Source organism: Crocuta crocuta, unplaced genomic scaffold (genome assembly GCF_008692635.1).
Source record: "Crocuta crocuta isolate KB4526 unplaced genomic scaffold, BGI_CrCroc_1.0 scaffold30, whole genome shotgun sequence".
NCBI classification, from domain to species: Eukaryota; Metazoa; Chordata; class Mammalia; order Carnivora; family Hyaenidae; genus Crocuta; species Crocuta crocuta.
Window position 1 is genome coordinate 14,510,178 of NW_027528345.1, and position 7,848 is coordinate 14,518,025.

The window sequence follows — 7,848 nt, forward strand, 5'->3', positions numbered from 1 at the left end:
CTGGGTAGCTGAGTGGGTTATGTAGCTGACTCTTGATTTCACTCAAACCATGACAACGTGAATTATGAGATCAAGCCTTGTGTTGGTCTCTATGCTCATGGTGTGGAGCCTACTTGGGATTCTCTCTCTCTGCCCCAATCCTGTTCCCTTGTTCTCTCCTTTTCTCTCAAAATAAGTAAATAAACTTAAAAAAAATCATATAGAAATATAATTTAAATCTTAGAGTCATTCTAGTAAGCAAACACTGTAAACATGAATAAATGGAAAAATTCCAATGAAAGATTTCCCCCTGAACAAATGGAAGAGCTTGGATGGTACTTAAATAATCAATGTCTTTTTTTTTTTATGTTTATTTATTACTGAGACAGAGAGAAACAGAGCATGAATGGGGGAGGGTCAGAGAGAGAGGGAGACACAGAATCTGAAGCAGGCTCCAGGCTCTGAGCTAGCTGTCAGCACAGAGCCCGACGCGGGGCTCTAACCCACGAACCGTGAGATCATGACCTGAGCCGAAGTCGGACGCTTAACCGACTGAGCCACCCAGGCGCCCCATTAAATAATCAATGTCTTGAGGAAACTTTTTCAAATATTGCTTGGTAGTATTTCAGTGTCAGGGCCATTGCTTGGCACCTTGCTCGAGGGTAAGTAGTTGGCAGTGCATGGAGGAGAAAATGAGTAAGTACATATCCCTGGTGAGAGGGCGGCAGGGTTGCTATTTAAGTTGTAGAATGAGAACTAGTACCTGTGGGCCTAATTCCTGAGCTCTCTAACTTGCAGTTTATCTAGGCTCCCATCCAGGCCTGCAAACTCCATTTCTTTTGCGATGAACATGCCATGGTTGTTTGACTTCATGGAATTCAATGCCACTTGATATTTGATAGTCTCCTTGCAGATTCCCAAAGTGAAACCACATTCTTCATAATTTTTGAACCCCCCCTGACAATATATTTTATTCTCTTCCAGATTATTGGGATCTGCTTAGGAATTTGCTCGGATTTTGAGATTTATGAGACAGAAGTATCCTGGGTGTCCTGCATTTGATCCTGTTGGGCTCAGCCAGAATGCCCTTTTATTTGATTTACTCCAAATATGCATCATGTCTATCACGTCTCTCTTATCTCTAATCAGTTTGTCTGGTTTCAAATAAAATTAACATTGAGCAACTTCAAAAATAGTATATTTTGTTCAAAGCTTTCATCAGTCCTTAGTGGCAGCTACCTTGCATTTTATATAGTCCTTTCCTAGTCACTGTGAAATGGATTTTGTATATGTCTACCCAATTTTTACACATGAGGCCTGCTTCCTGGATGCATCTGGAGAGACTAGAGGTTTCTGTAACATGAATGCACTAGTCAACATTTACTAGGCACCAATGACCATTCGGGATTCCATCAACATCTACTATTAACTGAGCCATAATTCTTCTCTTATCTGCAATGATGTAGCAAGTGAGAAACAGAAGAGCAGCCCTGCCATGTGGGAAGTGACTTGGCGGCACCAGGTTTGCAAGTGGTTAGGGGCTGATCTGGGCTGAGAGTCAGGACATGGTGTTCTCTTTCTGGACACAGAAAATCTGAAGACCAACAGCAGACAAGGGCACTCAGTGTCTGTGATGAAAAGAGGCAAAAAGTAAGATCACTTCCCAGTCATGTTTAAGTACAGACAAAAACAATGTTAGTGTGCCAAACTCACAATAGCACATATCCCTTTTTCCTATTAATGAATCGCCACTGCTTCATTACCTATTATTGCTTTTGCTTTGCCTCACTGAAGTCTCTTCTTCTAGAAAAGTTTTCCTAAGACACCCAATCCTAGCATACTCATGCTCCCTGACCTCATCCAACCCAAGACAGAGGCTTGCTTCCCTACAACGTTTCCTAAACCACCAAACACAAACACAATTCCTTTTTAAGTGTTTTCCAACACCCTTGAACTGAGGCACTTCTTTGCTGTTCGCCATGGTGTGTGCTCTCCCCAATTGTAGTGCTAATGAACTCAAATTTTTTAGCTACAGCTCTGCTCTTGGTGGTTGTGGCTGGAGGTCTTTGATACTTGAATGCATAATTGGGATGGATATTGTATATGAATGAGTCATGGTGTCTTTATCCTTGCCGCTGTGGACATCTATCTAGTGTTTACCTGAAGCCCAGTTTTGATATGCTTCTGAATGGGAATCTTTAAACTGTCTTAGTTCTCAGAGCAGTACTCTTCGCAGTGCTCAATTCAAGAAGAGAAACATGTTCATTTTTCTCCCCACAATCACCAAGGTGGGGCCTCAGGGAGCAGCAAAATCCTAGAAAAGAAAGCAGGAAAAAAACCTCCTTGACCTCAACCGCAGCAATTTCTTCCTTGACACATCCCCAGAGGCAAGGGAATCAAGAAGAAAAATGAACTACTGGGACCTCATCAAGATAAAAAGCTTCTGCACTGCAAAGGAAACAATCCATAAAGCTAATAGGCAGGCAACTGATGGAATGGGAAAAGATAGTTGCAAATGACGTATCAGATAAAGGGCTAGTATCCAANCAGGGGAAGGGAAGTGATTGGCATGGGGAAGGGCACTTGTTGGGATGAGCACTGGGTGTTATATGGAAACCAACTTGACAATAAACTATTTAAGAAAAATAAAAGCACATACTTCCTTAAAGTAAAAAAAAAAAAAAAGTGCAACATGTCAATACTTCTAAAAGGAAATGAGTGAATTTAGAATTTGATCCCCACTAAAACTTTTCTATTTTTTAAAGATGATTCTGGTATGTCAATGGATAAGAGGTAGAGGAGAATATCCAAGATGAAATAAGTGTTCTCTGACTGTTTGAGTTGGACTCTATGTGATAAAGACTTTAGGAAATGTGATAGGCCATGAGAGATCGGTAGGCCTTACAGATTTAGCTAACCCCTTCTTTTTCATCATAGTGTTTTACGATTTTTACACTTTTACAATTTTGTATTTTTATTGAGTAGATCTCAGTGTACATTCACCTTGCATGAACAGGGATAAATGAGCATGTTAGCATATTGCCATAATTTAGGTAGACAAGATTTGGAGTTAATGGCCATTAGGGGCAAATTAGCACATATTGTGATTATTCCTTCCTCAAATGAATAAACTTTGTAGTTTAAATGAAAACCTTTAGTATCTATACAACAACTGGAGGTTAGTTGAAATTGTCAGCTAATGTTCTAGGCCAAATCCCATCTGAAAAATTCCTGAGAATTATGTCAGTTGGAGCAACAGAGATATTGGCCAATATTTGCAACATGTCTTCATGCTTTCCAGGTCATGCTAATACGCAGGAAGATCTGGGAGTATTAGGACTAGTCTGGTTAGGTAAAACTCATATTCCTCATGTAAGAATCCTGTTAGCCTCTTCCCAGAAAGTTAGAGAGATATCTGAATTTCAGTGGACCCTGAGCCAAAACTGTTAATAGGTTGACTGAGAGTTGCCCCGAGGTAGTCCCTATGAGCCCATACATAGTGACTATATGACAGAAGTTTCTGCCATCAAACATATGCTGGAATCTGGAATTTGGGGCTGAAATTAAGTAGGATTTCTTGGTAAATTTGTCTTGGAGTTTGGATTTGAAAACTACTTGAGGCAGATTCTTCTCCCAGACCATTTGAAAAATAGTTGCTAGCTTCTCAGTGGTGTTTGATAAAACAAAACCTTGCACTGAAGAGTAGCTGGTGATTCTGTGGGCATAAATATGGTTTCTTGTTGTAACCTGGCTGATGCCAAGTAGACAGTCAAATATGTGATGGGCATCATGCAAAAGTTCTTTCATAATGTAGCAGTTTATTTTTAGGATCATTCTAGCAGAAGAAATTCTGGAAAAGTTCCATACAACATAAATGCATTGTGCTGCTACTTGTCGGGTGGAAAATAGGAATGTAAGGACATCTCTGACCTAATTCCTGAGTGGTTTGTGGCACAAAGGATGGATGGACTGCCAATCGGAGTTCTTGAGTTGAGGATCATGCTATTGTTTGGAAGTCATATCCATCAAGCGGTGTCTATACCACAACTCTGATGAAAGAGAGCAAAGTTAAGTTGTCCCAGTGAGTAGAGTTCAAAGCTCTTGACTTAGCAGGGGAGTGAGTGTTAGGCTTGTGTTCTAGAGAAGCATTTAGATATTACAGTCTGTTGAGGTGTAGCCAACAGGTGTGCATCTTGTCAGGCAAATGGGCTTCAGGCAACTAAGAAGATAAGCTACTTGTATGATGCACTCAGATAACGAAATGTGTTTGGGAATTTAGAGAGGAATTACAGTCGTGAGGATATGAAACAAACAACCAAAAATGTTGGCTCAGAAAAGGATTGAAATGCTAACATAGCTCCCTAGATATTCTTGGGTCCTGAAAGGAGAGGAAGAGGAAGTTCAGGTCTGGTCCCCATGAGCTAGAGAAGACACATTCCCCTTGAATTCAACAAAGGGAAATGATGTAAACAAGAAAACGCCTCCAATATTTACAGGAAAAAATTGGCTTAATAACAGCTGTGGGTGAAATTAGCTGATATGGGCAAGTAAATCACATTGAAGCTCTCCTGGTAGCTCCAGGATTCTGAAACTGGATGTAAGTACTGGCATCAACTGGGCACCTGTTTTTCGCTGGAATTTGCTTATCTTGTACAGGAGGAATTAAATGGAGATGCAATTAAAATTTAGAACACCCAATTTTTCATCATTTTGGGCCACAGGAATCTATTTCTTCTCAGGTTACAAATCTTACTGCTATTAGGGGCTTCTATTTATGGACAGAGATGGTAAATGAAAGGTTTTTGATGAAATCCAATTTTTCCATTTTCTTTTTCTTGCTGTGGCTTATTTACTTTGGTTTTCTCTCTATGAAATGTTCGTATCCCCTAAGTTGAGAAAGATACACTTTTAGGTCTTGTTTTTCTTCTCTTTTTAAATAATGTTTGTTTATTTTTGTGAAAGGGAGAGAGTGAGTGAGAGAGAGAGCACATACAGGGAAGGGTCAGAGAGAGAGAGAGGGAGACAGAATCTGAAGCAGGCTCCAGGCACCAAGATGTCAGCACTGATGGAGGGCTCAAACTCAAAAACTGATGGAGCTCATGACTTGAGCTGGTGTCGAGTCACCCAGGCACCCTTAGGTCTTCTTCTAGATGATTTAAAACGTTAAGTTTTATGATCAAGTGTTTGATTTTTGTTTATGGTATGAGATATGAATCACGTTGGCTTTTTCTTAATCCCGCAGGTATTTGTATTTTTTTCCCAGCATCATTCGTGACTTTTCTTTCTTCCATTGAGTAGCCTTAGTTCTTTTGTGACAAACGAAATAACTGTGTATGGATGAGTCAATTTTTATGCTCTGCTTCGTTCCATGGACCCGTTTTTCGTCTCTAAGTCAATATCTCAGTGATTTGATTGATGATTTAGTTGGATAAGTTTTTAAATAGGTAGTGTGATTTTCTAACTTGTTTCTCAAATGATTTCGTCTGTCAGTTTTTACCTTGTCTTGTACATTTTGGAATCTGTCAGTTTTTACAAAAAAGCCTGCCAAAACATTGATTGAGAATGAATTGAAGATATAGATAAGTTGATATCCTGATGTTATTGCTTTTTGTAAGACATGAATCCTATACATCTACATTTATTTATGGTGATTTGATTTCCACCATCAGTGTTTTGTCATTTTCACTGTAGAGGTCTGGCTCATTTTTGGATAAATTTATTCATAAATAAATACATATTTTGATCCTGCTTTAGATAGTGTGGTAAAATGTTCATTTTCCAGTTGATCATTGCTAACATATGGAAAATAAAATTGATCTTTCTATATTGACTTTCTATGATGTTACTTTATTACTTATTTTTTCTAGCAGACTTTTTTTTTTTTTTGCCTGTGTTTGTGGTTGTATGTGCATACCACCATGTCATCTTCAAGTAAAGTCAGTTTATCATCATTTCTGACCTTTTCACATGTCTTCTTCTGTTTTTCTTGCCTGTTGTACTGGATAGGAACGTCATAAAGATATTACTTAGAGGGGATGTGAGCAGAGACCTTTAGCAAATTCTGATCCCTGGTAGTTGGGGAAAGCATTCACAGACTCTCCATCGTACATATTATCAGTGGTAGCCTTTTGTAGATGCCATTTAGCAGATGAAGAAATTTCTTCAACTTGTAGTTTACTGAGAGTTGTGTCTCTCTCTCTCTCCTTATTATTTATTTATTTATTTATTTATTTAGACCCTACCTGGAAGTTCTTTCTTCAGCTCTTCCCTTCAGTTGACTCCTATAACTTTCTACTTTCGTTTCTTTTATGTTTTCTTTTCTTTCTTTCTTTCTTTCTTTGTTTCTTCCTTTCTTTCTAAGTTCTCAAGTCAGTTAACCTTTGTGGTGAGTGGCGACTTTAAGGCTTGTGTCCCTGCGCATCTCGCTGTTCCCACTGTGGTAGCTTCCCAGCAGCTTCTAGTAGCTCCTTATTTCCTTCTCCAAGCTGGTAACCTCCCGGCCAGTTCCATCAGCTCCGTGTGTTGTTTCCTGCCTGCAGGTGGCTTCCTGTTAGCAGTTCCGCATGTTTCTGCTATGCAGTGGGCCACGTCCATAGTTTCTCCACTGAGATCTGAATGTTCAACCTCAGAATCCTTCTTTGTCATGTATTCTTTCCTTGTGTACTCGGCTCCATCCCTAGCAGTATTGGCTGCTCTCTGTATCTGCTATTCCTGAATTCCCCTGGGTGGTTTTATAATCCAGACTTTGTTATCTTTATGCATCGTTTCCAAACGTTCTTCATATGTAAATAGAAATGCTTTCTCTGTTCTATATTCTGTATGGTTTAGGCCTCTTGCATGGACCCTGACAGCTATGGTTATCTTAAAAATGTTCATTCATCTAAGGAAGGAGAGGAATCAATTTGGAATAGATTTGTTATTGGAAGAGCTGTAATAATACATGCTTACCACTAGAGGGGGATGATTGGTTAGTTTTTATGGGACCTGTCCCGGGCAGTGGATCCAGCGGTCTCCCTTGTGTCTTGTGCCACATAGTCACAGAGTAACCACAGTTCGTTGCTAGTGACCTGATACTGCTTGTGAGGGGTCATGGGGTTTTTTAAGTTTCTTTACTCATTTTGACAGAGTCAGAGACAGTGCAAGCAGGGGAGGGGCAGGGAGAGAGGGAGAATCTGAAGCAGGCTTTGCACAGTCATGCAGAACCCCAGATGGGGTTGGAGCTCACAAAACTGTGAGATCATGACCCTATCCTAACCCAAGAGTGGAATGCTTAGCCCACTTTGCTACTCTCGGTGCCTCTGTGAGGGTTAATTTTTTAACAAAGTTTTCCTGGTCTCAGAAATAAAATCCTGATGCCTCACTGAGAGTGTGTTTAGGTGACTGCCTTCTTTGCGCTACCTGCCCTTGATTTGTAGCCACAGGTATTCTGACTCCAAACACCTACAAGGCTCTTATGTGTGGAAAGCCAGGTAAGCCGCAACCTGTCATCAGTTATGAAGACTTCAGATTTTGCTTCAAGATTCTATGCCCTCGATGGTTGAGAACAGAGGAATTACAATACAGGATTGACATTTTCATGATAATGATGGCTAACTTCTTTCTTGTTAACAAATTGTATTTGCTTGTTTGTTTGTTTATTTATATGCCTCCACCCTTTATTCTTATTTTTTTTGGCATGTTTGCTAACATAAAGTTATAGTAACATATAGTTGGCCTCAGGAGTAGATTCCCCCGACTCATCACTTACATACAACACCCAGTGCTCATCCCAACAAGCACCCTCCTCAATGCCCATCACCCATTTTCTCCACCTTCCCAAACTCCCACCCCAATCAACCCTTAGTTTGTTCTCTGTATTTAAGAGGCTCT